Source organism: Pan troglodytes, chromosome 7, assembly GCF_028858775.2.
Source record: "Pan troglodytes isolate AG18354 chromosome 7, NHGRI_mPanTro3-v2.0_pri, whole genome shotgun sequence".
Classification (NCBI taxonomy): Eukaryota; Metazoa; Chordata; class Mammalia; order Primates; family Hominidae; genus Pan; species Pan troglodytes.
The window spans coordinates 112,958,881-112,986,827 of NC_072405.2; the positions used below are offsets into that span (position 1 = coordinate 112,958,881).

Here is a 27,947-nt window from a genome sequence, read left to right on the forward strand (position 1 = left end):
TCTATTTAATTGCTTGTTGGTTTTTGCTGGAGTATTTTAAAGTGAATTCCTGAAGACATATCATATCATCCGTAAATACTTCAGGATTGATCTCTAACCAACAAATCCTTTAATAAAAACATAACATGCCAGGTGTGGTGGCTCATGCCTGTAATCCCAGCACTTTAGGAGGCCAAGGTGGGAGGATCATGAAACCAGCTCAATGGTCCCATAGAACTGATATTTATGGTTTCTTTAAATAAACACAGAAATTAATCCTCCCAGTCTTTTTTTTTTTTTTTTTTTTTTTTTTGGAGACAGGGTTTCTTTCTGTCATCCAGGCTGGAGTGCAGTGGCACAAATGTGGCTCACTGCAGCCTTGATCTCCCAGGCTCAAGGGATCCTCCCACCTCAGCCTCCCAAGTAGCTGGGACTGCAGGCACTCACCACCATGCCCAGCTACTTTTTGTAATTTTTTGTGGACACAGGGTTTCACCGTGTTGCCCAGGCTGGTCTCAAACTCCTGCGTTCAAGCAATCCACCTGCCTCAGCCTCCCACAGTGCTGAGATTACAGGCCTGAGCCACCACGCCTGGCTGGCCCCTCCCAGTCTTAAAACTTGAGAAAGTTACATTTGTCTTATCTGAGTTTCTTTCTCAAAAAACCAACCATCAAGCCTCCCAGGTGGTACCAAGGAGCTGAAATTTACCAGATCACTGCATCCTGACAATAAGACATCAGACCCTTCACCCGTCATGATTACCTAACTGACCACCTGCTTCCTGTTAAACACCTTATCTTCCTTACCCCTCCCTAATTCCTGTTTTCCCACACATGGTTAAATTTCTTTCCTGCTATATCAACCCCTAATTTTAGTCAGGGAGATGGGTTTGAGACTGGCCTCCCGTGTCCTTGGTGGCAGCACCTGATTAAAGCCTTCTTCCCTGGCAGTACTCATTGTCTCAGTGATTGGCTTTCTGTGCAGCAAGTGGCAGGACCTAGACCAAACCCCTGGCATTTTGGTAACAATCACTTGAGGCCAGGAATTTGAGACCACCCTGAGCAACATAGCAAGATCTTGTCTCTGTACTTTTTTTTTTTAAAGTATTTATCACACCTAGCACTACCCAGAACTCCTTAACATCATCTAACATCCTGTCTGAGTTCAATCTTCCCCAGTTGTCTCAAAAAATGCCTTTTAACAGTTGGTTTATTTGAATAGAATCCAAACAAGCTCCACACATTGCATCTTTCTTTCTTTCTCTTTCTTTCTTTCTTTCCTTCTTTCCTCCCTTCTTTCTTTCATTTCTTTTTCTTTCTTGCTTTTTTTTTTGCATTTCTTAAATGTTTGTTAAATCTGTAACAGCTTCCCCTCCCCAACCCACCTCTGTTTTCATGCCATGTATTTGTTGAAAAGCAAAGGCATTTGTCCTATAGTTTCCCTCACTCTAGGTTTGGCTAAATGCATCTTTATGATAGTTAACATGTTCCATTTCCCCATGTGTTTACCATAAAATGAAGAGACTCAATTGAGTCAGGTTTGGTTATTTATTTATTTGCAAGAATTCTCCATAGGCAGTTCTGGGTTGTCTCCATCATGTCACCTCAGAAGGCACATGGTGTCTGGTAGACTCAGTCTTTGAAATTCAGATTGATCAGGGGCTTCAGATGATATCAGCCTGATCCATCCATGCTGAAGTCACCATCATTGCTTGCATCCATTCCTTTATTAGGGTTTGCCCAGTCTGGTTCTAATAAGTCAACCAGACTTACTTTTACCTTTAAAGGCGAATAAACTTAAGTTCCTATTAGTTGTGATAGTTCATTTCTAGCATCAGGGTTCTTTTGCTTTATAAATTCTGTATGCCATTTTAAATGCCCTTGCTCCTGTTCAGAAACGTTCCCCCTTGGGAGAGCAACTCTGACTTCTCTCCTTCCCTGGGGCTGGTGAGCTGGAACCTCCATCTGGGGAGTCTTGCGTTACATCAAAGCTAACTCCATAGCACCACTAGCAATCCCAAGTTGATTTTGTTAGAAAATCAGATTTTTTGATTGTTTGATTTCCCTTTTTCCTTCCATTCCTCCCTCTGTGGTTTTAGATTGATGAGACAAAGAGTATTTTCACAGAAAGTCTGAATATTTGGGTTTCTCATGTCTTGACCCGCAGTTCAAGTTGACATTTGTTGAGTACATCCGTATGCTTGGCTCTGTGCAAAGCATGTTCTCTGTATGTTCTTGCTTGATCACCACAGCATCCTTGTGATGTAGGGTATTCTCACTAGCCCTGTTTTTCCAGTAGAAAAACTGAGATTCTGAGAGATTCAGACTCTAGAGCCCAAGCTCTTAGCCACCATGTCGCTGTTTCCCAGGCTATGCTAGGGGCTCTGTAGAGCTGTGTTTGCCTGTTTTCCAGGAATGTGTACTCTTGGTTACAGGAACCTAATTCAGAGGTCATAAGGGCTGCAGAGACAGTGAGGAGTCAGACAGGCGCACAGTACTTAAGCTCTTAATAATAAAAATGTGTTGAATGAATGAACTCAGTTGTTCTGATCCTTAATTTGTATTTATTTATTTATTTATTTATTTATTTATTTATTTATTTATTGAGACAGAGTCTCGCTCTGTCGCCCAGCCTGGAGTGCAGTGGCGTGATCTCGGCTCACTGCAACCTCCGCCTCCCGGGTTTGAGTTATTCTCTTGCCTCAGCCTCCTGAGTCATTGGGACTATAGGCGTGCATCACCATGCCTGGCTAATTTTTGTATTTTTAGTAGAGATGGGGTTTCACCATGTTGGCCAAGCTGATCTTGAGCTCCTGATCTCAGGTGACACCTTGGCTTCCCAAAGTGCTGGGATTATAGGTGTGAGCCACCGCGCCTGGCTGTTAATTGGTTTATTGTTATTTTTTTAATGGAGATTTTTAAAAGATGTTTTCAGGGTTGTTATAAGATTCAATGAGATGCTAGCACAAAATAGGTGCTGGGTAACTGGAAGCTATCATCATATGAACAATTTTTTAAAAGCAGATAATCTCAATTATCCCTGTATTTAGCTTTGGGACTGCATCACCATGGTCCGAGTGTTTGTGCCCAAATTCATATGTTAAAATCCTAGTCCCCAAGGTGATGGTATTAGGAGGTAGGGCTTTTGGGAGGTGATTTGATCATGGTGATTGGTAATTAGAATTAGTGCTCTTAGTAAAAGATACTCCAGAGAGCTAGTTAGCCCCTTCCACTGTGTGAGGTTACAGTGAAAGGCAACTGTCTAGGAAGTGGGCCCTCACCAGACACCAAATCTGCCAGAGCCCTGATCTTGGGCTTCTCAGACTCCGAGAACTGTGAGAAACAAGTTTCCATTGTTTCTAAGCCACCCAATCTATGGTGTTTTGTTATAGCAACCCAAATGGACTAAAGCTGCATTTTCTGATTTAGGCAAAGTTTCACTTTCCTAATTAGGTTTCATCTGGGCTGGTGCCATGAAAGCCTGGTCCATGAAATTCTTGAGATGATCTGCATGTGTATTGCTCTAGCCAAAGAGCACAGTAAATGCTCTGGGCGGGCTGGTGGCAAACAAAACTATTTAAGTCAAAGTGTCCCAAACACTTAATTATGGAACCCCCTTTTCAAGTACTACTCATTGAAGTCCTACCAAATTATTTTCTGTAGACCACCGTTGGATAATGCTGGTTGAGACAAATGTTAGTCTTTTTTTTTTTTTTTTGAGACGGAGTCTCACTCTGTCGCCCAGGCTAGAGAGCAGTGGCACCATCTTGGCTCACTGCAAACTCTGCCTCCCAGGTTCAATTGATGTTCGTGCCTCAGCCTCCCTAGTAGTTGGGATTATAGGTGTGCGCCATCACCCCCGGCTAATTTTTGTATTTTTAGTAGAGATGGGTTTTCACCATGTTGGCCAGGCTGGTCTTGTATGCCTGACCTCGTGATCTGCCCACCTCAGCCTCCCAAACTGCTGAAATTACAGTTGTAAGCCACCATGCCTGGCCTTATTTTTATTGTAATTTTTAAGCTTCCTATTTATGGTGAGTGACACTGGCTTTCCACTTATAAAGTACTATAAAATTCCATTTAAATAGATTTCTTTATATTAAAAAAGATGATATGATTTAAAGGAGGCCCAATGACACAGATCTTTGTGTATCAACCCAGTGATCTCCAGGACATGTTTGTTAAATGAAACAGCAAGATGTGGAGCTGTGTGTATAGTATAGGTACAAATGGAAATAAAATAAAACAATTATACATATTTACTCTTAAATCTAGAAGGACACAGCAGATGACATCAGCTGCTTCTGGGGAAAGAGACTATGTGACTTGGAGGTAGACACGGAAGGAAGATTTTTTCACTCCATACCTTTTTGTTTTGTAATTATTTATTGGGTCTCACCCTGTCACCCAGGCTCTGGAGTGCAATGGCATGATCATGGCTCACTGTAGCCTCAACCTCCCAAGCTCAATTGATTCTCTCACCTCAGCCTCCTGAGTAGCTGGCACTACAGGCGTGCACCACCACGCCTGGCTAATTTTTGTATTTTTTGTAGAGATGGGGTTTTACCATGTTGCCCAGGCTGGTCTTGAATTCTTGGGCTCAAGTGATCCACCCACTTCGGCTTCCCAAAGTGCTGGGATTACAAGTGTGAGCCACCGCGCCTGGCTGTTTTGTAATTTTTAAATTTTGAACTGAGGAAATCGTAGAAAGCGGAATAATGACCCTACAAAGATGTCCATGCCTTAATCCTTGGAACATGTGAATATGTTATGCCACGTGGCAGGGAGGAATTAAGGTTGCAGATGGAATTAGGGTTGCTAATCAACTGACCTTAAAATAAAGAGATTATTCTGGGTGACCCCAGTGTACTCACAAGTGTCTTACAGATGAAAGATGGAGGCAGGAGAGACAGTGTCAGTGTCAGAGTCAGAGTCAGAAAGAACTGAAGATGCTACCCTTCTGGCTTTGAAGATGGAGGAAGGGGCCAACAGCCAAGAAATGCAGGCAATCTCTAGAAGCTGGAAAAGGCAAGGAAACGGATTCTCCCCTAGAGCTTTCGGAGAGAACACAGCCTTGACTACACCTTGATTTTAGCTCAGTGAGACCTATTTCAGACTTCTGACCTCCAGAAATCTAACACAATAAAATGGTGGGTTTTTTTTTAAGTTATTATACTTTACGTTCTGGGATACATGTGCACAACATGCAGGTTTGTTACATAGGTATACATGTGCCATGTTGGTTTGCTGCACCCATCAACTTGTCATTTACGTTAGGTATTTCTCCTAATGCTACCCCCCCGCCAGCCCCCCACCCCCCAATAGGCCCCGGTGTGTGATGTTCTCATTGTTCAATTCCCACCTATGAGTGAGAACATTCAGTGTTTGATTTTCTGTCCTTGTGATAGTTCGCTGAGAATAGTGGTTTCTAGCTTCATCCATGTCCCTGCAAAGGACATGAACTCACGCTTTTTTATGGCTGCATAGTATTCCATGGTGTATATGTGCCTAAAGTGGTGTTGTTTTAAGCCACTAAGTTTGTGGTAATTTTTTGCAGCAGTATTAAGGTAGCACTTATTTTAAATACACACACATATACCTACATACATTTACATATTTAAAATATATAGCATAATAGTTAAAAGCTTGGACTTGGATGCCAGAATTATCTGGGTTTTAATCCTGGCTTTCCTAACTGTGCAACTTGGGCAAGTTGCTTAACCTTTTGTGTCTAAGTTTTATCATCTATAAAATGAAATACTAACATTTATTTATTTAGCAGGTAATATCTGCATCAAAGTGTTATTGATGGTTAAATGAGTTAATATGTGTGTTTCCAACACAATATGTGCACAAAGGAAGTGTTAATAAATGTTGACTGCTACTAGGTTTAACCATCTTCTTTGATAGGTTCAGTTGCTGAGAAATAATTCCCATTTAAAATGATATAAGTGGAATAAACTAATGTAAATTACTGTATTCAAAAACAAAACAGAAAAGAAACAAAAAAAGTGTTTTAAGAAACCATCTGCAGGTATCTTCAGAATCTGGTCTGAAGGTCTAGAGTTATTTGGTGATGTCCTAAAGTGGTGGAATAAAAGTTTCCTTGTATATTTAACCGCTGCCAGTTTAAGGAAAATACTTATAGAAGCCTTTTTATTAAGCCTTTAAGTGTCTTTTCCTTTGCTTTCTTTCTTTTTTTTTTTTTGAGATGAAGTCTTGCTCTTGTCCCCCAGGCTGGAGTGCAGTGGCGTGATCTAGGCTCAACGCAACCTCCGCCTCCTGGGTACAAGTGATTCTCCTGCTTCAGCCTCCCGAGTAGCTGGGATTACAGGCGCATGCCACCACGCCCAGCTAAGTTTTGTATTTTTAGTAGAGATGGGGTTTCACCATGTTGGCCAGGCTGGTCTCAAACTCCTAACGTCAGGTGATATGCCCGCCTTGGCCTCCCAAAATGCTGGGATTACAGGTGTGAGCCACCGCGCCCAGCCTTAAGTGTCGTTTTCAACACATCTTCAGATGAGTTAATAGCCAAGCCTTTCAGGCAATGGAAAAAAAAAAATCTTGACTCAAAGTCTGTGGCACCAGATTTGCCCCACTTTTTGGTCCCTTAGTCTTGAGTGGGGAGTACTCCTTTACTTTCTCATAACCGTATAGCTAGGGGTTTAGATGAGCAAGTAGATTGATTTACAAAGCCAGACCCATTCAGTCATAATACCTCACAAAGGAAAAGTTTTCTCTCTCTTTTTTTTTTTTTTTTTTTTTTGGAGACAGAGTCTCGTTCTGTTGCCCAGGCTGGAGTGCAGTAGCATGATTTTGGCTCACTGCAACCTCCACCTGCTGAGTTCAAGCGATTCTCCTGCCTCAGCCTCCCAGGTAGCTGGGACTGCAGGCACATGCCCCACACCCGGCTAATTTTTGTATTTTTAGTAGAGACGGGGTTTCACCATGTTGGCCCAGCTGGTCTTGAACTCCTGACCTCAGGTGATCTGCCCACCTCGGCCTCCCAAAGTGCTGCAATTACAGACATAAGCCACTGCACCTGGCCTCACAAAGGGAAAGTTTTCTAAGAAAAAGGAAGTAGGCCGGGCACAGGGGCTCACGCCTGTAATCCCAGCGCTTTGGGAGGCCAAGGCAGGCGGATCACGAGGTCAGGAGATCGAGACTGTCCTGGCTAACACGGTGAAACCCCGTTTCTGCTAAAAATATAAAAAATTAACCGGGTGTGGTGGCATGTGCCTGCAGCCCCAGCTACTCCGGAGGCTGAGGCAGGAGAATCGCTTGAACCCGGGAGGCGGAGGTTGCAGTGAGCCAAGATCACACCACTGCACTCCAGCCTGGGCGACAGAGCAAAACTCCGTCTCAAAAAAAAAAAAAAGAAAAAGAAAAAAGGAAGTTCTGTTATAACTGAACTAAATGAATGAAAGCTTTTCTAGTCAAAAGGCATTGAGCTTCTATTTGAAGCAGCAGTCCTTTGTAGACATTGCCCATCTCTTCACACAGCCAAGAAAAAAGGTCAGGTATTTAGTTGCCTGCTTGTGACATGACTGTCGATTTTATGAGCTTTAGTACTTGTCTGAAATCTTCATACCTATTCTGGTGAGTGACAGTTTCCCTGCATGCAGTGGCATTGAGGGGACACAGCTCTGGTGTAACAGCTTGACTGTGGAGACATTTACCATCCAGAGCCTCAGTCCATCCATGCCTATCCCAAATCTTCACTTCTAGTCTATGTCATGAGTGATTAGCGAGTTGTCTGTGCAAGTTGCAAAGGTTGGCAGTGTAAAATATCTTCATTGACTTTACCCGGCTCATGGCTGACAACAGTAAAAGAATGCAAGAATTCATAGTATCACCAGATTTTCTAGTTTGCAGTGACTCATTTCACTTCATTGTGCTTTATATCAACAGCAAAGTAAATAAATTCAATTTCTGTAATTCAATGATGAAGTACGTTACAAAACAGAGATGCCCTGTCAATCATTTAGCTTACTTTGCTGTGATCATCCCTCACCACATTTCATTGGCATCAGGACTCACAATTTGTCAATAAACTTAGCAGTTCCAGGCCTTACAATTAAATATGATCATATACATTTGGCTTCCACAGATTTTGCATTTTTATCTCCTAATGCACTGTGTTCTTGTCCTAACATGAAATTATTTTGATAGCTTTTATGTGGAATTCTGTGTACATTTCAAACTGATGCCTGAAGTTGGACAAATTTATCCCAGAATTTAGGAGCATCTCTAAAATGTGTGTCATGTGATGGCATAGTTTCACTTTCACCACCAGCTCATTGGTTATCCAGATTTCAAAGACTACCACTGCGTGTGTATGTATGTGTGTGTGCTGTTTTGTTATTTTGTTTGGATCTGATACCTTTGCAACACTAGTAGGCAGTTCATAAGATTCATTAATTTGATTATCACACTTGTCCAAAAACAAATGCCTTTTTAAGTCACAATCCCTAGGAATCCTCCCATTTCCATCATAATTTTTTTTTTTTTTTTTTTTTTTTTTTTGAGATGGAGTCTCTGTCGCCCAGGCTGGAGGGCAGTGGCGTGATCTCAGCTCACTGCAACCTCCGCTTCCCCAGTTTAAGCGATTCTCCTGCCTCAGCCTCCCGAGTAGCTGGGATTACAGGCGTGCGCCACCACACCCAGCTAATTTTTGTATTTTTTTAGTAGAGATGGGGTTTCACCATGTTGGTCAGGCTGGTCTCAAACTCCTGACCTTGTGATCCGCCCTCCTTGGCCGCCCAAAGTGCTGGGATTACAGGCTTCTGAGTAGAAGCCTAGCACCAGTGCAAAATTAAGCATTCTTATACATTGCAAACTAAAGGACTATCAACTTCCAAAAGGGATGTTTTGATTTATTACTGAAAAGAATGCTCAATACGTACAGGAATTTAGTATTTGATAATCCATTCTAGCAAACTGCTTTTATTTTTCCATAGCATGTATAACTTTCTGACATATTATTCTTGCTTATTTTAGTTATGTTTATGGTCTGTCACTTTTTTCTTTCCACACAAAAACATAAGTTCCACAAGATGGGGATTTTTGTCTGTTTATATTTACTGCTATATTCCAGCATGTAAAACAGGGCCTGGCACATAGTAGGTATTCAATAAATACTTGTAGAATGAAGGAATGAGTGAACTGGCCATGCAGACACAGGGTAGGCTTCTTAATGAACCCTGTGACAGCATCAAGGGCCCAAATTCTTCTTGTCTGTCAGCTCTGCCATCCTCAGTAAGAGCTTTGTCTGCCCCCCCACCACCATCCCCACTAGGGCCCTTTGTGGTTGCAAGATGGCTACCAGAGACAGTTGGCATTATCTTGTCCACATCTATGAGGAAAGAGAAGACGCTTGATTGGGTCAGCTTGGGTCTTATGCCCCAGTCAGGGCGCACAATGATAACATACATGCAGAGAATGGCTTAACTAATCAGGACCCACACTCCCTCTGACAGCCAAGTCGGTGCATAAGAATCAGCTTCCCCCTAGTAGGTGGTGGGCTATGCAGAGGTTGATGGATATCTGAAAGAAGGAAGGAGAGGTGGGGAAGAGGTGGTAGACAGGAACTCAACACCTTCCACTACAACACTATTGATTTTTAAAATCTCAAATAGCTAGAGGGTAAAGAGGAAAAATAAATCTTCCTCTCTTCCTTCCATCCCAGTTGGCTGCATTCTACATTCTGGTGCCTAATTCCAAGAAACCTGAGAGTTCTGAGGTTGATCCTGGCCTTCTAAAGCACTGGGAAGTCATTGTCAAGGTAGGTAGACAAAATATATTCTACTTAACATGTTGTGGTTTAATACTTTGTAAACACTTAGGCATAGGAAACATGAGCCTCCACTTGTACTCTTGCCCTGGGTCCTGCAAATGTTAAGGGCAGGCCAGGTGCAAAGAGTGGGTGGCACTCTCGCACTATCTGTGAGTGGACACATTTTGAAAGTAGTTGTAAAGAGGAGGTGCAAATACAGCCTGAGCAACAGAAGCATTTCCTCAGCCCACTCTGAGGCATCAGGAGAAACTTACAACGCACAATGCCGTCAACTAATAAAGATCGTTTCTGGCACTTCCTCTCCTCCAGCCTTTCTCTTTACGCGTTCTCAGTTGTGCTGGATATAAAATGGGCTGGCCTTACATAAGGCCGGAGTTGCAAGGAGGTGCAATCACTACTGACTTAAGAAAATAATCTTCAAAAGAGAAGGGGAAGCCAGGCCTGATGGCTCACGCCTGTAATCCCAGCACTTTGTGAGGCCAAGATTGGTGGATCACCTAAGGTCAGGAGTTCGAGACCAGCCTGGCCAACATGGTGAAACCCCGTTTCTACTAAAAATACAAAAATTAGCCAGGTGTGGTGGCGTGTGTCTGTAAATCCCAGCTATCTGGGAGGCTGAGACAGGAGAATCACTTGAACCCAGGAGGCAGAGGTTGTAGTCAGCCGAGATCACACCACTGTACTCTAGCCTGGGGAACAGAGCAAGACTGCCTGAAAAAAAAAAAAAGAAAGAAAGAAAAGAAAAGAATCTGACAAGATATAATTTATCAGGAGGCATTAAAATGTAAATAAGCATATTCTCTGATATGAACATTGTATCTTATTGATTAGATAGTGTGGGTGTTTGGTTCTATACGTGAGTGAAATCTGTTAAAAGAAGAATCTGGAAAGCTTTCTGTTTTGTGCTTCTGAGAGAGAGCTTCTAGGGTGGTTTTCTGACTAGCATCGTGCTCCCTCAAAAATGACCCTGGTTTAGACGGCCACCTGCAAGCTCAAATGGCTTCTGAACTTTGTCTACTGCCCTGGCTGCTCTCCCAAGAGGACTTCTATGCATCCACTTGCCTAGTTAACTCCTTTTTCTGGCTCTCTAGACTCATCATGGAGTGGTCTGTTTTAGCATCCTGTGGCTGCCGTAACAAATCAACACAAACTTGGTGACTTAAAACAACAGTAATTTATTCTCCTAAGGCTGAAATCAAGATGTCAGCAGGGCTGCACTGCCTCCGAAGGCTCTTGGGGTGAATGTCTCCTTGCCTTTCCCAGCCTCTGGTATTGCAGTTGTCCTTGGCTTGTGGCAGCACAACTCCCATCTCTGCCTCCATCTTCACACAGTCGGCTCCCCTGTGTGTCTCTGTGTCTCCAGTCTCCCTCTCTGCCTTTCTCTCATAAGAACACCTGTCATTGGATTTAGGGCCCACCCTAAATCCAAGATGACCTCATCTCAAGGTCCTTAAGCTAATTAGATCTGCAAAGACCCTTTTCCCACATAACGTCACATTCACAAGTTTCTGAAGGTTAGGTCTTGGACTTGTCTTCTCCTATCCAACTGGACAAACTGCTGTTCAGCCCACTGCGTAGTCCATTCCCTTCTACCCAGATGGGCTCATCCTGCTGTCTCTTGTCTGGGTGGGGGCACCCACATTCCCGAAGTGGACATGGGAAGTCCCTCCACCTCATATCCAGTCAGTCACCGAAGGCTGTCAATGAACTCCTAATTGCTCTCAAGAGCACCCTCTTTGATTTCCACGGCAACCCTCCATGGCTTTCTTTCTCCTCCTCAAGCTCCTTCCAGGGCCTTTGCATGAACTCTTCCTCCTCTCTGGAAGGTTCTGTCCCTCAAGCCTCACGAGTGGCTCACTCTCTTCAGAGTTCTCAGCTCAGCTACCACTGCCTACAAGAGGGCTTCCCTCCCTACTGGCCCTCCAGAAGCCCCGGTGACTCCACCATGTCACTCTGTTTGTTCTTCCCCTAGTCCTTCATAACATCTGGTATCTTCCTGTTTATTTTTTTATAGATTTGTTCTCATCTTATTCACACACACACACACACACACACACACACACACACACACGACAAGCTCCATGAGGGCAGAGAGCCTCATCTAGTTTACCACCTCTGTATTGCTAGTGTCTAAATCAGACTAGCACAGAGTAAGCATTTAATACAAATCTACTGAAGAAACGATTGATACTTTCATGACTGCCTTTATTTTCTTCACCTGTTCAGACAAAGCTACCTTTTACCTGCCTCCGGTCACATCTGATCACACTGGGCTTAAAAATCATGACCAGTTTCCACAAGCTCTTCCTGGCTCCTTGCCTGGGCATCCCAGGCCCTCGGTGACCTGCCCCTGTGGTGCTACCCAGCCCACCCCAGACGCTTCCTCAAGCTATCCCTCTGGTCACACCTAAGGACTCTCCCATGGCCCTTGCGCTGAGTCTTTGCACCTGGTGTCCTCTCTTCTGATGGCTTGCTCTTCTTTCAGCTTGGGGTCTGTTTCTTCATTCAAAACCCAGTTCCTGGCTGCACACAGTGGCTCACGCCTATAATCCCAGCAGTTTGGGAGGCTGAAGAGGGTGGATCACCTGAGGTCAGGAGTTCGAGACCAGCCTGGCCAACATGGTGAAACCCCGTCTCTACTAAGAATACAAAAAAAAATTGCCAGGCACGGTGGTTCACGCCTGTAATCCCAGCACTTTGGGAGGCTGAGGTGGGTGGATTGCTTGAGGCCAGGAGTTCAAGACCAGCCTGGCCAACATGGTGAAACCCCATCTCTACTAAAAATACAAAAAATTAGCCAAGCATGGTGGCGCACATCTGTAATCTCAGCTGCTCGGGAGGCTGAGGCACGAGAATCGCTTCAATCTGGGAGGCAGAGATTGCAGTGAGCCATGATCGTACCACTGCACTCCTGCCTGGGTGACAGAGCGAGACTCTGTCTCAACAAAAAAGAAAAAAAAACCAGAATACAAAAAAATTAAATGGGCGTGGTGGTGCACATCTGTAGTCCCAGCTACTCAGGAGGCTGATACAGGAGAATCGCTTGAACCCAGGAGGCAGAGGTTGTAGTGAGCTGAGCTCACGTCACTGCTCTCCAGCCTGGTCGACAGAGCGAGTCTCTGTCTTAAAAAAAAAACAAAAACCAAAAAACCCAGTCCCTATGTGACCGACTCCAGGAAGCTTTATTTGACTTCCCTCTGCCGCCCTAGTGCCACATGCTTTTGTCATCCCATTCACACAATCGCATCACTTGCCTTCTTCAATGCTTTCTCTACTCAACTGTCACTCCGTGAGGCTCATCTCTGCAGCACTGGTGTCTAGCACATCATGAACACTCTGGAACCAGCACCAGTTCTACTTCCTCAGCCGGGCAGCTCTCCTGTTGGTCAGGTCCCAGACGCCTGTAGCACTGGGCAGGTTCAGCTCTGGTGTAGCACACCTCACACTCCTGGGGGCATCACCAGGCTGCTGCTTGCCCCTGGAATGCCTCCTGGCTTTGCCTCCAGGACATGTTTTCTAGAATTGCTTGTCAGCTTCTGACTTATGGAGGCTGCCTTAATTCCCTGCATTTACATGGGCTCAAGTTCCACAGTTTCCAAATGCTTGCCAGTTCCCCTGGCCCTGGTGCCAGTGGCTAGTCTTCACTTATCGGAGCAATCGCCGTGGGGTGTCCCAAAGCCAGCAAGGTGAGTTTCAAAGACTAGTGGTGAAGCAAAACAGGTTCTGAGAAGTGTTTATTCAATTTAGCAGTGATGACTTCACTAGTGATCTTGGCAGGGGAAGGGTGGGGTTCAGAGGCACAATGAGGGAGGCCAGATTGCAGTGGCTAGGATTGAGTGGCTAAGACATGGAGGCAGAGGGTTGGGGGCTCTTTAGTCATGTGAGAGTAGAAGGAAAGAGAGGGCTCGAGGGGTAGTGAGGTGGAGAGAATTTTGTCGCTGGTTTTAGGCCAGAATCTTGAGCACCCTAGCGGATGCTGTCCTTACTCTCCTGGATCCCCTTATGGTTTCTGGCATGTCAGTGACTGCCAGCTGCCAGCACCTGCAATGTTGTTGAAGGTGGGGTTTCTCAACCTTGGCTTTATTGACATTTGGGACAGGATAATTCTTGGTTACAACTGGAATGGAGCAGTAAGATAAGGGGGAAAAAAAAGATAATTCTTGGGCCAAAGGTGGGGGTGGAGTCTGTCTTATGCATTGTAAGATGTTTAGCAGCATCCCTGGCTTCTACCCACTAGATGCTAGTAGCAGCCTCCACACACACTGAGTTATGACAACAAAAATGTCTCCAGACATTGCCAAGTGTCCCCTGGACAGCAAAATCACCCCCAGTCGAGAACTACTGGTTTAAGGGTATGGAAGCCACTTTGGCAAGCAGCTGGAGGACTGGGAGTGGCTGGGAATTAACACCCCCCCGTCCCCTGCAGCCCTTCTCCGATGCCTGGAGGGTGTGGAGGAGGATGTAATGATTAATTATATATGTCAACTTGATTGGACTAAGGGGTGCCCAGATAGCTGGTGAAACATGATTTCTAGGTGTGTCTGTGAGGGGGTTGTGGAAGAGATTAACATTTGAATCTGCAGACTGGGTGAAGAAGCTCCACCCTCACCAGTGTGGGCAGGCACCATCCAATCCACTGAGGCCCCCAATAGAACAAATAGGCAGAGGAAGGGCAAATTAGCTCACTCTTCTGAAGCTGGGACCTCCATCTTCTCCTGCCCTCAGATGTTGGCACTCTTGATTCTCAGGCCTTTGGACTCAGACTGAATTATGTCTCTAGCTCCCCTGGCTCTCCAGCTTGCAAATGGCAGGTGGTGGGACTTCTCAGCCCCCATAATCACATAAGCCAATTCCTCTAACAATTCCCTCTCTCTCTCTCATATCTCCTTTTGGTCTGTTTCTCTGAGGAACACGGACTAATACAGAGGAATACCCTGGCTCCTCACCCTTCATGGGAACACTTCTGGGAATGTGCTTGGTGTTGTTTTCCAGTTTGCTCTGCAGGATTCAGCTCCAGTAGCTCACCATAGTGCCTGGCATCTAACTGTACCTGTTCTCAGTGACTTTTCCTTCCTTGTATCACTCCCTTCCCACTCTCCCCCTGCACACCGTTCTGTCCCTTACACCTATCTCCCAATAAAGGCCTTGGCTCAGAGTCTGCTTCTAGAGGAATCCAAACTAAGATAAGTAGGAATGACATGTGAGGAAAGAGAAAGAAATGAATAAGGAGATGAATGGAGCAAGGAAATAGACAGCATTCAGAGTACATGGGGGGCCAGGCACAGTGGCTCATGGCTATAACCCCAGCACTTTGGGAGGCTGAGGCAGGAGGATCGCTTGAGCCCAGGAATTCAAGACCAGCCTGGGCAACATGGTGAGAGCCCCATCTCTATAAAATTTTTTTTTTAAAATTAGCCGGGCATTGTGGTGCACACCTATGGTCCCAGATACTCAGGAGGCTAAGGTGGGAGGATCACTTGAGCCCAGGAGGTCAAGGCTGCAGTGAGCTATGATCATGCCACTGTACTCCAGCCTGGGCAACAGAGTGAGACTCTGTCTCAAAACAAGCAAACAGACACAAACAAAACAAAAGAGAGTACAAGGGGAGGATAAATCTCTGAGTCCACATAGACAGGAAGAAGAAATACAAGGGAGCTGGGAGAGTCTGTTTTGAGGAGGAAGCTGGATCAAGTCACTGTGTGGCTTCAACTTCTTTAGTAAAATAGGTCAGGCCAGGTGTGGTGGCACAAGCCTGTAATCCCAGCACTTTTGCAGGATAGTTTGGGCCCAGGAGTTCGGGACGAGCTTGGGCAACACAGTGAAACCCCGTCTCTACAAAAAATTTAAAAATTAGCCAGGCATGATGGTGTATGCCTATGGTTCCAGCTACTCAGAAGGCTGAGGCAGGAAGATTGCTTGAGCCTAGAAGGTCCAGGGTGCAGTGAGCTGTGATGGTCATCTCGGCTCACTGCAACCTCCACCTCCTGGGCTCAAGCAATTCTTCTGCCTCAGTCTCCCGAGTAGCTGGGATCACAGGTGCACACCACCACGCCTGGCTAATTTTTGTATTTTCACTAGAGATGGGGTTTCACCATGTTGCCCAGGCTGGTCTCAAACTCCTGGGCTCAAGCAATCTGCCTAACTCAGCCTCCCAAAGTGCTAGGGTTACAGACGTGAGCCACTGTGCCTGACCTGGGGAAGTTCTTAATCTTGAGAATACCATGATTATGTTTGCATTTTAGAAGGAAACTCAGGCAGTAATGTGGAGGAGGGCTTGGGAGTGCAGACCAGGAGTCCAGGCAGAGGTCATGGAGAAAGAAGCAGGGGGACACATCCAAGGCACTCTTAGCACCTGGACATGTGGTCACGTAGGAGAGGAGGGGTCAAGGGGACCCAGGACTCTGGCTGGGTCTACTGCAATTGATGATGGTGCTATTATCCCAGGCATAGAGTGGAAGACATCCTCATACCTTACTGTGATCGAGTTATTTTAGTTGTCTCCCACCCCACTAGGGCAGGGACCATGTCATTTGCTGTTGGTTGTCCTCTCTGGGACTGGCACAGCAGTTACTAGTACGTAATAGGTGTTGAAAGAACATTTTTGAATAAATGAATAAGGTGGCTGGGAGCCCTGGCGGAGGTGTCCCCTGGGAATGCAGGTCAGAGAGAGGTCAGGGCTATGAGTCCTGGGTGAGTGGGAGGATTCACTGAAACACGTGCTGAAAGTGGGGGGATGTCAAGGAAAGGAGTCAGGATGGGATCTTGGTGGGGCTGTCGGGGGCTGCCCTTCAGGCAAGGGCCTCGAATCTGCCTGTGGGCCATGGCACCCATGCACTGAGAATTACGAGAGCTGGGAACTCTCTCTCATCTTGTCAGTGGCACTCTGGCTGTCTTCATTCATTCAAATATTCTGCTCCATCTCTGCCTGGTGCCTATTCCACCCACGTCACTTCATCTACTATTTCCCCATTTCTCCAACTCTTCTCCAGGCTATTTTTTCTCTCCCTGTACTCTCCTATCTCCTCCTGGATTCTTCATCCTCCAGTTTGGAAGGCAGAGGATCTGAGCTGGCCTTCAAGGTGGCTCTCAGCCTCTGTCTCTGTCTGTGATTCCTCATCTGTGGAACAGGCCTCAGAAGACCTCCCCATCCCCCGCTCACACTGCCTTCACACAGGCCTCCATTGCTACAGAAATGAAGCTACTGTTTGGAGGCTGTAAAGGCTTTTCACTGTCTTAATCCAAAATTCCGTGGAGATTCCAATGATAATGCTTCTAAATGTCATCAACTCCTCAAAATTATTTAGGTGAGGGTTTTTTTTTTTTTTTTTGCCATCTGTTTTGCTGATGGGCTTTGCCTCTGAGAGACGCCTTGAGCTCAGGGAGCAGGCGTCAGCCCCTCTCCCTTTCCAGTATCCGGCCCTGTACCTGGGCTTGACAAACATTTGTTGAATAAATAAATGAAGGCCATGTTCTATCTCATTAATATGCATTAAGTGATAAAGTGTAAGAAGTGAAGAGAAGCCGGTTGCAACGGCTCACGCCTGTAATCCCGGCACTTTGGGAGGCTGAGGTGGGTGGATCGCTTGAGCCCAGGAGTTCGAGACCAGACTGGCCAATGTGGCAAAATCCCATCTCTAATAAAAACACAAAAATTAGCCAGGCATGGTGGCGGGCACCTGTAGTTTCAGCAATTCAGGAGGCTGAAGCAGGAGAATGGCTCAAACTAGGGAGGCGGAGGTTGCAATGAGCTGAGATCGTGCCACTGCACTTCAGCCTGGGTGACAGAGCAAGACTCTGTCTCAAAAAAAAAAAAAAAAAAGAGTGAAAAGAATTCTTACCAGATAATCTCTACACAGCTGGGAGGTGAAAGGAGCATCCTAAAAACAGGCCCTCATCAAGCAGCTCGGAGCCCCAAGTGTGTAAGGCCCTATGCCCAGGCCAGTGGCTTGAAAGGGAGTCCATTTCTAGTCAAGCTTGGGGAGCCCAGACCCCAAGCAGGAGCTCGTGGGGTTCCTGGAAACCCCCAGCAGGACCCCACCCCACCCCAGGAAGAACCTTTGAGAAATCACACTAACGGGACTAAGAAACCAAATTAATCGTATTCAACTCTCCCTTGAAGGATCTGGAAGAAGCTGATTTTGAATGCAATTGGTAAAATGTAATCTGCAAATGTGGAATTTGTAGCAAGTTATGAAAGTCTTTTAAAATGAAGAAGGGTCTTTTTGGTAGGAGATGGCTTAAAAAAATAAGATTAAAAAAAATTTTTTTAACGAAGACAGGGCCACCTTAATGGCTACTGTAAGAGTTACCAATCAGCTTGAGGAGCTGGAGAGAATGGATTTTGGGGTGGGGACACTCAAGGAGCAGAAAAGTGCTCCAAAGGGCAGGGCTTCCTCACTGTGCTTGAGACTGCTTTCTGGACTTCAGGGAGTTGTGAACCTCCTACAAGTGTGTGGAAATCATGCATACGTAGGTATGTGCATTTTTCAGGGGTAAGTAGTCTCACTGAGGTAAACGAGGAAGACCAGGCATTGTTGACCAAGTTCTATCCCGGCCTGGGTGGAACTATTTGTAAGATGATGCCACCTCCATGACCAGAAACTGACCTTCTTGGGATGATTTTTCCCAACATTTCTTAAATTTCCAACTTTATTTCTTCAAAGCTCTTCTCCATCTAATTGGGCTGTACTTTCTGGCTCTCCAGGAACTTTCAGCTGTCAGTATTCCCTGCTTAATGCCTGTCAATTTCTCTATACAGTAGCTTCCTCCCTGTCAGGTCTGGACATGCTCAAAAATCCCTTCCACATTGGGTGGCGTCTGGGAAGTGGCTTTCTTTCCCTGCAGCTGTCCACTTGCCTCTCTTCTCCCAGCCTGGCTTCTGAAAAGATTTATGAACATTTGTTATCTCTACTTATCTCTTAGTCAGACTTCAGCTTGATCCAATCTGTTTTCCACCTTTTTCTACCGAAACTTCTCTCTTCAAGGTCATCAGTTTGCCAAATCTAATTCTAATGGACCAGTTTCCATTCTTACCTTGCTTGTTTTCTCAGTGGGATTTTATGCTTATATTTCCTCCTCCCTGAAGCTTTCCCCTCCTTGACCCTCTAAGTAGGGAATATATGATTAATCTCCCAAACTGGGTCACTGTTTAAAGTGAAAGGGGGCACTAATGAATAATTATGCCAGGCTCACTGTCATAAGCCAAGACTCCCAGGCACACTCAGACGTGTGGTCACCCTCCCTGCAAAACCTGCTTTCCCTTCCCTGGGCTGCTCAGCCTCCTCATACTCCTTCATGGGATCCCTTTCCTCCTTCCTCCATCCACTGTCCACTCCTTAAAAGTGCCCTGGGCTCTCCCCTTCTCTCATGCTACACCATCTCCCTGAGTGATCTTTTTTTTTGAGACGGAGTTTTGCTCTTGTTGCCCAGGCTGGAGTGCAATGGCGTGATCTCAGCTCACCACGACCTCCGCCTCCCAGGTTCAAGCAATTCTCCTGTCTCAGCCTCCCGAGTAGCTGGGATTACAGGCATGCGCCACCACGCCCGGCTAATTCTGTATTTTTAGTAGAGATGGGGTTTCTCCATGTTGGTCAGGCTGGTCTCGAACTCCTGACCTCAAGCAATCTGCCCACCTCGGCCTCCCAAAGTACTGAGATTACAGGCATGAGCCATCGCGCCTGGCCTCCCCGAGTGATCTTATCCATCCATAGATTAAATCTCCCTCTGTCTGCTGAGGACTCCCTGCCTATACTATGAGTACAATGTCTTGATTTCTATACTCCAAGAACAAGTGCAACTGCTGCCCAGAAGTCTCTACTTGGATGTCCTAGAGGCAAGTTCAAATCTACTCCTAAAACCTGACTCATTCTTTTCAACCCCAACTGTGCTCTCTTCCTTTTGGAGAATGGCAAATGAGGGAATATGGAGGAAGTGTCAGGTAAGATGATAGGTTCTGGAGTTATGATTGCCAGGGTCCAAAGTCCAGCTTATCCACCTACTAGCCATGCATAGTAATTATTTAACCCTTCCAAGCCTCAGTTTCCTCAACTGGAAAATGGAGATAGAAGTGCCTACCTCATGGGTGGGTTGTGAGAATTAATGAGACAATAATGACAATAGCAGATATTTATAGGGCACTTTCTGAGCCAAGCACTTCTATGTGGCTTTCATGTATTATTTCGTTTAATCTTCACAACAACCCACTGGAGTAAGGGCCATTATTCTTCCTCTTTTACAGGTGAGCAACCCTGAGATGCAGAATGCACTGACATTCTCTGTGTTAGTGGCGGAATCAGAGTTCAAATTCAGGAAGTCTGGCTCCAGTGGCATCCTCTTAAGCATCTCAGTGTTCTGTGTGTGCAAAGTTCCTTGAACAGTATCAAGCATATAAGACCCTATGCCTGGGGAAGTGACTTGGAAGGGTATCCAAATCTGGTCAAGCTTGGGGAGCCCAGGCTTGAGCAAATAATTTGCTCAGCAAATTATTTCCACTCTCCACCCTGTCTACCAAACCAGATACCCAGAAGGAGGCCTATTTCCCTTATTCTTCCTTCTATATCCATCAAGTCCTGTCCACTATGCCTTAAAACAGTAGGTGCCTTCTCAGAGTTTACTTATTTAATTATTATTATATATTCCTAGTTCATTTTCCAAGGTGTCTTAATATTGACAAGTCAACTACCAGAATCCCAGATGTGAATGGAAAGGACTAGGTCTCTGCCTTTAGTTTGAGGCTTTTCTTTTTAAATCCCCATTCTGCTTGATGTTTTAGAACCTTCCTCCCCAGCCATGAAAACAAGCCCCAGCCTGCCCTTGGGAGAATGAGAGACTATAGGAAGCAGAAGTGAGCCATCCCAGCTGAGGCCACTATGACCAACCAGTATCAGTGTCCAGACAACCTAGCAGCTGACCACAGACACATAAGTAAGCCTGGCCAAGGCCAGAAGAACCACCCAGCTGAGCCTAGCCCAAATTGCTAATCTGCACAAAGGTGAGCTAAATAAATGGTTGGATCAGGCACAGTGGCTCACACCTGTAATCCCAACACTTTGGGAGGCTGAGACGGGAGAATTGCTTGAGCCTAGAAGTTCAAGACCAGCCTGAACAAGATAGCAAGACCTTATCTCTACACAAAAATTTAAAAATTAGCTAGCATGATAGCACATGCCTATAGTCTCAGCTGCTTGAGGAGGCAGAGGTGGGAGAATTGTTAAGCCTAGAAGTTCAAGACTAGCCTGAACAAGATGGCAAGACCTTATCTCTACACAAAAATTTAAAAATTAGCTAGCATGATGGCATAGGCCTGTAGTCTCAGCTGCTTGGGGAGGCAGAGGTGGGAGGATAGCTCAAACTCAGGAATTCAAGGTGGTAGTGATCCTGCAACTTCAATCCAGCCTTGGTGACAAAGTGAGACTTCATCTCTTAAAAAAAAATTAAATAAATAAATGGTTGTTATTTTTTCTTTCTTTCTTTCTTTCTTTTTTTCTTACTTGCTTGCTTGCTTTCTCTCTCTCTTTCTCTCTATCTCTCTCTTTCTTTTCTTTCTTTCTTTCTTTCTGTCTTCCTTCCTTCCTTTTTTTTTGAAATGGGGTCTTGCTCTGTTGTCCAGGCTGGAGTGCAGTGGCATAATCATGGCTCACTACAGCCTCGACCTCCCAGGCTTGAGTGATCCTCCTACCTCAGCCTCTTGAGTAGCTGGGACTACAAGTGTGCACCACCACACCCAGATAATTTCTTCATTTTTTGTAGAGATGGGGTCTCTCCATGATGCCTAGGCTGGTCTTGAACTCCTGGGCTCAAGTGATCCTCCTGCCTCCGTCTCTCGGTGTTGGGATTACAGATGGTGAGCCATAGTGGCTGACCAAATTGTTGTTCTTTTCAGCCACTAAATTTTAGAATGGTTTTTATAATACAGCAAAAGCTAACTAATATACTTGGGTAGTGTATTCATGAGCATGAGCTGCCGTAACAGGATACCACACACTGAGTGGCTTAAACAACATAAATTTATTTTCTCACAGTTCCATAGACTAGAAGTCCAAGATCAAAATGCCATCAAGTTTGATTCTGGTGAGGCCTTTCTTCCTGGCTTGCAGACAGCCTCATTCTCTCTGTGTCCTCACATGACCATTTCTCTGTGTGCACACAGAGAGAGACAGATCTCTGGTGTCTCTTTGTCTTCTTATAAGAATACCAGACTTATTGGATTAGGGCCCTATCTTGTGACTTCATTTAACCTTAATTACCTCCTTAAAGGCCCTGTCTCCAAATACAATCACATTGGGGGTTAGAGCTTCAACATATGAATTTGGGAGGGGTGCAGTTCAGTCCATAACAGGTATCAATCCTCAAGTGGAAACCATGAGACCTGCTAAGACCACGTGAAAAAGAGTGAGGGCAGTGGAGACCCGTGAGCTAAGGACAACCTCAGGGAAGCAGTGGCAGTCCTGGGGAAGCCCTGTCAGGAGACAGAGAAGGAAAGGTGGGGGGAGCACAAGGAAAGCCAGGCAAATGATGCGGAACCTTGAAGCCAAGCCATCGCCATTTCAAAAAGGAGGAAAAGATCAACAAAGGCAGCAGGCAGAAAGCCAGGAACAGAGAAGGGTCCACGTCCACCTCTTGATCTTGGCAAGGACCTTGGTGACCGTGACAAAGCTGAACTATGGTAGGGCCGGAAGCCAGATCTCAGTGAACTGAGGAGAGACAGGGAGATAAAGAAAGGAGCTCTCAGATAAAAGACACTTTTGAGAAGTTTGGAGGAGAAGGAACAAGAGAAATTGGGATTGTAGATTCAAGAGGTTATGAGGACAGGAGGGACTGTGTGTTTTTATTGGCTGGAGGAATGTGCCAGAAGCACATTCCACATGAGGAGAGGTTTCATCATGACAGAACCAGGCACAGCAGTAACAAACCTTGTTGGCATTTGCTGTGTTTCAGGTTTATGCCAAACTCTCCACATGGCTACTCCATTTAATCCTTCCATCAGCAACATGTGATAAAGGCAAGCATTATCCCATTTCACTGATGAGGAAACTGAGAGAAACAGAGATCTGGCTGGGCACAGTGGCTCATGTCTGTAATCCCAGCACTTTGGGAGGCCAAGGCGGGTGTGTCACCTGAGATCAGGAGTTCAAGACTAGCCTGGCCAACAAGGTGAAACTCCGTCTCTACTAAAAATACAAAAATCAGCTGGGCATGGTGGCAGGCACCTGTAATCCCAGCTACTTGGGAGGCTGAGGCAGGAGAATCGCTTGAATCCAGGAGGCGGAGGTTGCAGTGAGCCAAGATCTCACCATTGCACTCCAGCCTGGGTGACAAGGGCAAAATTCTGTCTCAGAAAAACAAAAACAAACCAAAAAACCAGAGAGATCTGCCCAAGATCACATAGCCAGAAAGTGATAGAAATGGGATTTGAACCCTGGCAGCCTGACTCCATCGGCTGGGGGGATTTGGCCTGGATTTTGGCCTGCTTCTAAAATTAACAGGAAAGCAGTAGGGGTTGGGGGAGGGTCGGGGGAGGAGAATCAGCAGGGAGCAGGAATTTGATGGAGATCATGTGATCCCAATGGCCTTGATGTTTTTTTTTTTCAAGAAGTAGGAGACTAGGTGCCAAGCATTAGGCCCGGGTAGGAAGGGAGTGCGGGGAGAGAGAGGAAGGCCCAGAGCAGTGAGTGGCAGAGGCGATGAGACCAAGTGTGGTACACGCGCTGGCAGCCACAGTGATGCTGAGAGGGAAGACTGGATTCACAGTGGTGCTGGTCCTGTGAGGTGCGAGGACCTCTCCAGTGGTGCTCAGGAGCCAGGAGTGGGGAGGAGAGGCCTGCTGGAGCCTGCACAGCTGGGAACCAGGGCAGTGGGTGATGGGGAGCATCAGTGCTTCTTAACCCAAGTTGCATTTGAAAGCACAGGAGGGCTGAGCCCCACTCCACAACAGTGGAACCTGAGTCTCCAGGGGCCTGGCTCTGCTCTGTGCTCACAGTCCCTGTGATGACCCTGAGGTGGAGGCCAGGGTGGAGGAGCTCTGAATCCAACTAGCATGGAGTTCAAGTCACGCTGGGAGGTCGGGAGTAAGAGGGGCTGCTAGATGGGTTATACAAAATCAAAGGAGGACAGTGAAGGGATGATAGGGCAGGGCTCCAAGGAAGGTAAAAGTAGGGGTGAGTGCTGGCAGAGGTGAGGGATGCTCAGGGGTCTGGCGCTGTCCTGCTGGGAAGGCTTGGCAGGTTGGGAGAAGGTGAACAGGTACGGAGGTTTTCACAGCCTCTTCCACACCCATATTCCTGCAGCCATACTGAACGGAATTGTCTTGGAAACTTCCCTTTGTCCTTGGAATAGAAACCTCTGGGAGTCTGAAATAGGGGTGCCCTGATTAAGTGTTTAGATGGAATTTTCTTCCCATGTGACCAGCATAGAAAAGAAGACTCCCTCCAGTGGGGAGGTGACATCAGGGTTGGGTTATCTGCAGGATCTGGGGTATCTTCCACCACTAAAGAACTCCTTAAGAAAAGGAACACTGGGGAATGGGTTAGGATCACCTAAAATGCAGACGATGTTGTTAGTTTTATGGAACCAATGTTTATCGAGTTCTAATATGTGTCAGACACCAGCCGAACAAGACAGTAATGCAATCTTGCGTGGTGTTTCCCAAAGCACATTCTGGGATATTCACAGTATATTATTTTAAAAGGATGGGTTGGGGGCAGGGGGTCCAAGTGAAAATAAGTTCAGGAAACACAAGTCAGGAAACACTGGGTTAAAGAAAATGAAACATTGACTCACTGCAGGACTTCGCAGAGTTTTTAAACTGTCGGTATGCTCCAAGACTCCTCAAGGGTGAGATTGAAGACAGAGTTCTTCCCGAGCATGCTTGACCACACGTCTGTTTCATTGCTACAGACCTTGAGGAATGAATGACCCATGGAATGTGCTTTGAGAAGTGGAAGATGGTGGCCAAGAGGTGGGTTCTGAAGTCACAAGACCTGACTTCCTGCACAGGCTCTGATCCTAGTAGCTGTGTGACTTTAGGTGAGTTGCTTATGTCCATGTCACATCTGGAAAATAAAGCTAAATAATACTGTCTCCCCATGCAGTTGTTGGAATTAATGCCTGTGAAGCACTGAGCACAGTTCCTGGCCCCCAAAACCTCTCATTAAGAGGTGCTAGGCTGGGTTGGGAGATCCCTGTGTCTGCTCTAAAATTCTATGACACGTTGGCCTCAAAAACTCTGAGAGGGGACCAGGGGAGGGAGCGTCTGTCCTCTGCTAAATTACTTAGAAACAAGACTCAGATGGCTTTGAAGCCTGTGATACATAGAGGAAGCACTGTTAGAGCAGGTGAGTGGGGCGGGGAGGGGAGGCACTCCCATTCCCTTCTTGCCTGGAGAAGCAGGCTCAGGGCATCCGTGGTGCTGGGGGTCAGCAGTTAAAGTGGTTTGGCTTCCTGGAGAGGGTGGTGACAAGGAGGGGAGGGGAGTGGCAAGCCAGCCATCGCCTGCCCCGACTGCCCTGGATCTGGACAGGCTGAGTAGACACACAGGAAACCTCCCAGGCCAGGCAGGCGTGGAGCAGCTGCTGGACTTGGCCCCAGTCCCGCTGTTGTCCTTCCCGGAGGTGGATGCTTCTAGGAAGAGGTTACCAGAAAAGCTCCGCCGCGGCTGCTTCTGGCCGACGTCGGCACCCTGGACCACATGGGGTCTGGGAGTCTGGGAAAAGGATGCCTCCCCTCCTGAGGGCTCTATGCCATTTATATGGGGCCTTGGAGAAGTGGGAACAGATGGTGGAACCACAGGGGGAGGGAGTCTGAACTGCAGGACACTGAAGAAGGGTCACACCCCTGCCTTGGGACCAGGGGCACTATTCCAGACCCTCCACTCCTACTCCTGGAAGCCAGCGCCTGTGACTTTCCTGACACGGGAAAGAATGGTCAGTGTGCCCAAGTGTCCACTCTCACGGTCGTTATGTCTCCTTCAATTCTCTAACACCCTGGGGGTGGAGGGGAGAAGCCAGCCACCCCCAAACACATGCGAGTGAGTGCGATCTCCATGTCACAGCACTCCGAGGTCAAGCCCCCTGCCCACAATCAAGTGCGATCTCCATGTCACAGCATTCAGGGGTCAAGCCCCCTGCCCACAATCAAGTGCGATCTCCATGTCACAGCATTCAGGGGTCAAACCCCCTGCCCACAATCAAGTGTGATCCCCATGTCACAGCACTCTGGGGTCAAGACCCTGCCCACAATCAAGTGTGATCTCCATGTCATAGCACTCCGGGGTCAAGCCCCCTGCCCACAATCAAGCGGGATTTGAACCCACATTTATTAAATCCCAGCACTCTCTCTAGTTAGGTAAGAAGGGCAGACCCTCGGTTTAAACTCCTGGCTAGGCCCTGGTTTATTGGGAAAGCATCCTAAGTATAAATGAGTAGAACAGTTCTGATTGAAGGAATACTAATCTTGTTTCTTGTCTTTCTTAAGGAAAAACGCCTACAGAGCAGTGAGACACAGAGCTCTGCTGGCCGCCTCCGACGAGGATCTAATGGCTTTTCCAGGAGCGCGCCCCATCACCACCCCCAGACGACTCAGATGGCTTCCCCTCCCCTTTTGTCTTCTGGGCTGCGCCCCAGCACCCACCAGTCTCTTTTTCTAGCCAGGGTGGGGCCTCCCAGGGCTTATGGGCTCTGGGCCCAGGGCTTGCTTCCTTTCTTGGCAGCTGCTAGAAATCTCCAGTTTCTGGCCTACTAAAACCCTTCCATTTATTTATTTATTTATTTTTTGCCTGCTCCAGGGAGAGTTTTGATTGGCTTCAGCTGGGATGACCTCATCCTCTCTAGATTTTGGTGGCGTTCCCATTTTCCACATCTCCGCCTTTATCCAAGGAATTCCCTTCTGACTGTCTTTTCTCTAAAGGTCGCCCCACCCCCATCTTCCTGGGCTTTGGAATTCCCCATCCTCACTTGGGAAGGCAAGTGGGCCCTGGACTCTCACCGTCTCCCCACCACTGCCCTCCTGGGTCGTCTTGACTGCCCCCAGCTCTGGCAAGTGCCTCCTGCAGGATCCCAGCCTCCCCTGCAGGGACCCTTCGCTCATTCGTCCCTCCCCCCACTGATCTCTGCTCTATATCCAGGACTCACAGGAAACCACATTATTTAAACTCATCATAATTAACTTTGTGCCAGACCTTCTTTTACATTATCTCACTTAATTTTCGCAGTAATCTCATAACATAAAAATCGTTATCCCCAGTTTATAAGAAATGGAGGCTGGGAGAGTTAGACGTAGCCTGCTGGAGATGAGCAACTAGGATGCGTGGAGTTGAGATCCAGACCCAGGTGTGCGTGGCTCCAGGTGTGTGTGGCTCCAAGGCCACTGCACGGTGTTTGCCTCATTGATAAATGCTGCCGGCTGCACGCACGTGCACAACGCTGCCAGCTACACAGCTGTCTCCCCTGGAAGGATCAACAGCAAATCCCATTAGCTCCACCTTCAAAATATCCCCAGAATCTGACCCCAGCCCTCACCCAAGCCACAACCACCTCCCACCTGGACTCACTGGAACAGTCTAAGGGGCCTCCCGTTCCTGCCCTTACCCCTTCGGTCATTCTCCACATAGCAGCCATAGTGATTATTTATTATTATTATTATTATTATTATTGAGACAGGATCTCGCTTTGTCACCTAGGCTGGAGTGCAGTGGTGTGATCTTCGCTTACTGCAGCCTCTGTCCCCTGGGCTCAAGCCATCCTCCCACCTTAGCCTCTTGAGTAGCTGGGACCACAGACGTGCACCACCATGCCCAGCTAATTTGTGTGTGTGTGTGTGTGTGTGTGTGTGTCTGTGTGTGTGTGTGTCTGTGTCTGTGTGTGTGTCTGTGTGTCTGTGTTTCTGTGTTTCGGTAGAGACAGGGTTTCACCACATTGCCCAGGCTGGTCTTGAACTCCTGGACTTAAGTGATCCTCCCACCTCCGCCTCCCAAAGTGCTGGGATTACAGGCATGAGCCTCCACTCCCAGCCTATAGTGATTCTTTAAAATGTTCATTTCTCCTGTGCTCAGAGCCCTCTGGTGACTCATCGCATTCTGAGTCCAAGCCAAAGTCCCTACAGTGGCCTAGGAGGCCTGCGCAACCTGCAGTCCCATGATCCCTCCCACGGTCCCTGAGGTCACTTCTTACTGCTTACTC

At 46.7% G+C, this 27,947-nt stretch overlaps 1 non-coding gene across 2 annotated transcripts in view; it reads left to right on the forward strand.

The window, feature by feature from the left end:
• LOC104007708 (uncharacterized) overlaps nt 1-26,934 on the forward strand; it is a 73,877-nt gene extending 46,943 nt beyond the window's left edge. For both annotated transcript variants that reach the window (XR_008536798.2, XR_001720348.4), the window contains 3 exons: nt 9,667-9,762; nt 24,670-24,798; nt 26,245-26,934. This is a non-coding gene — a transcript (uncharacterized LOC104007708). The remainder of the gene's footprint in view (nt 1-9,666; nt 9,763-24,669; nt 24,799-26,244) is intronic.
• The last annotated feature ends 1,013 nt before the right edge of the window (nt 26,935-27,947 follow it).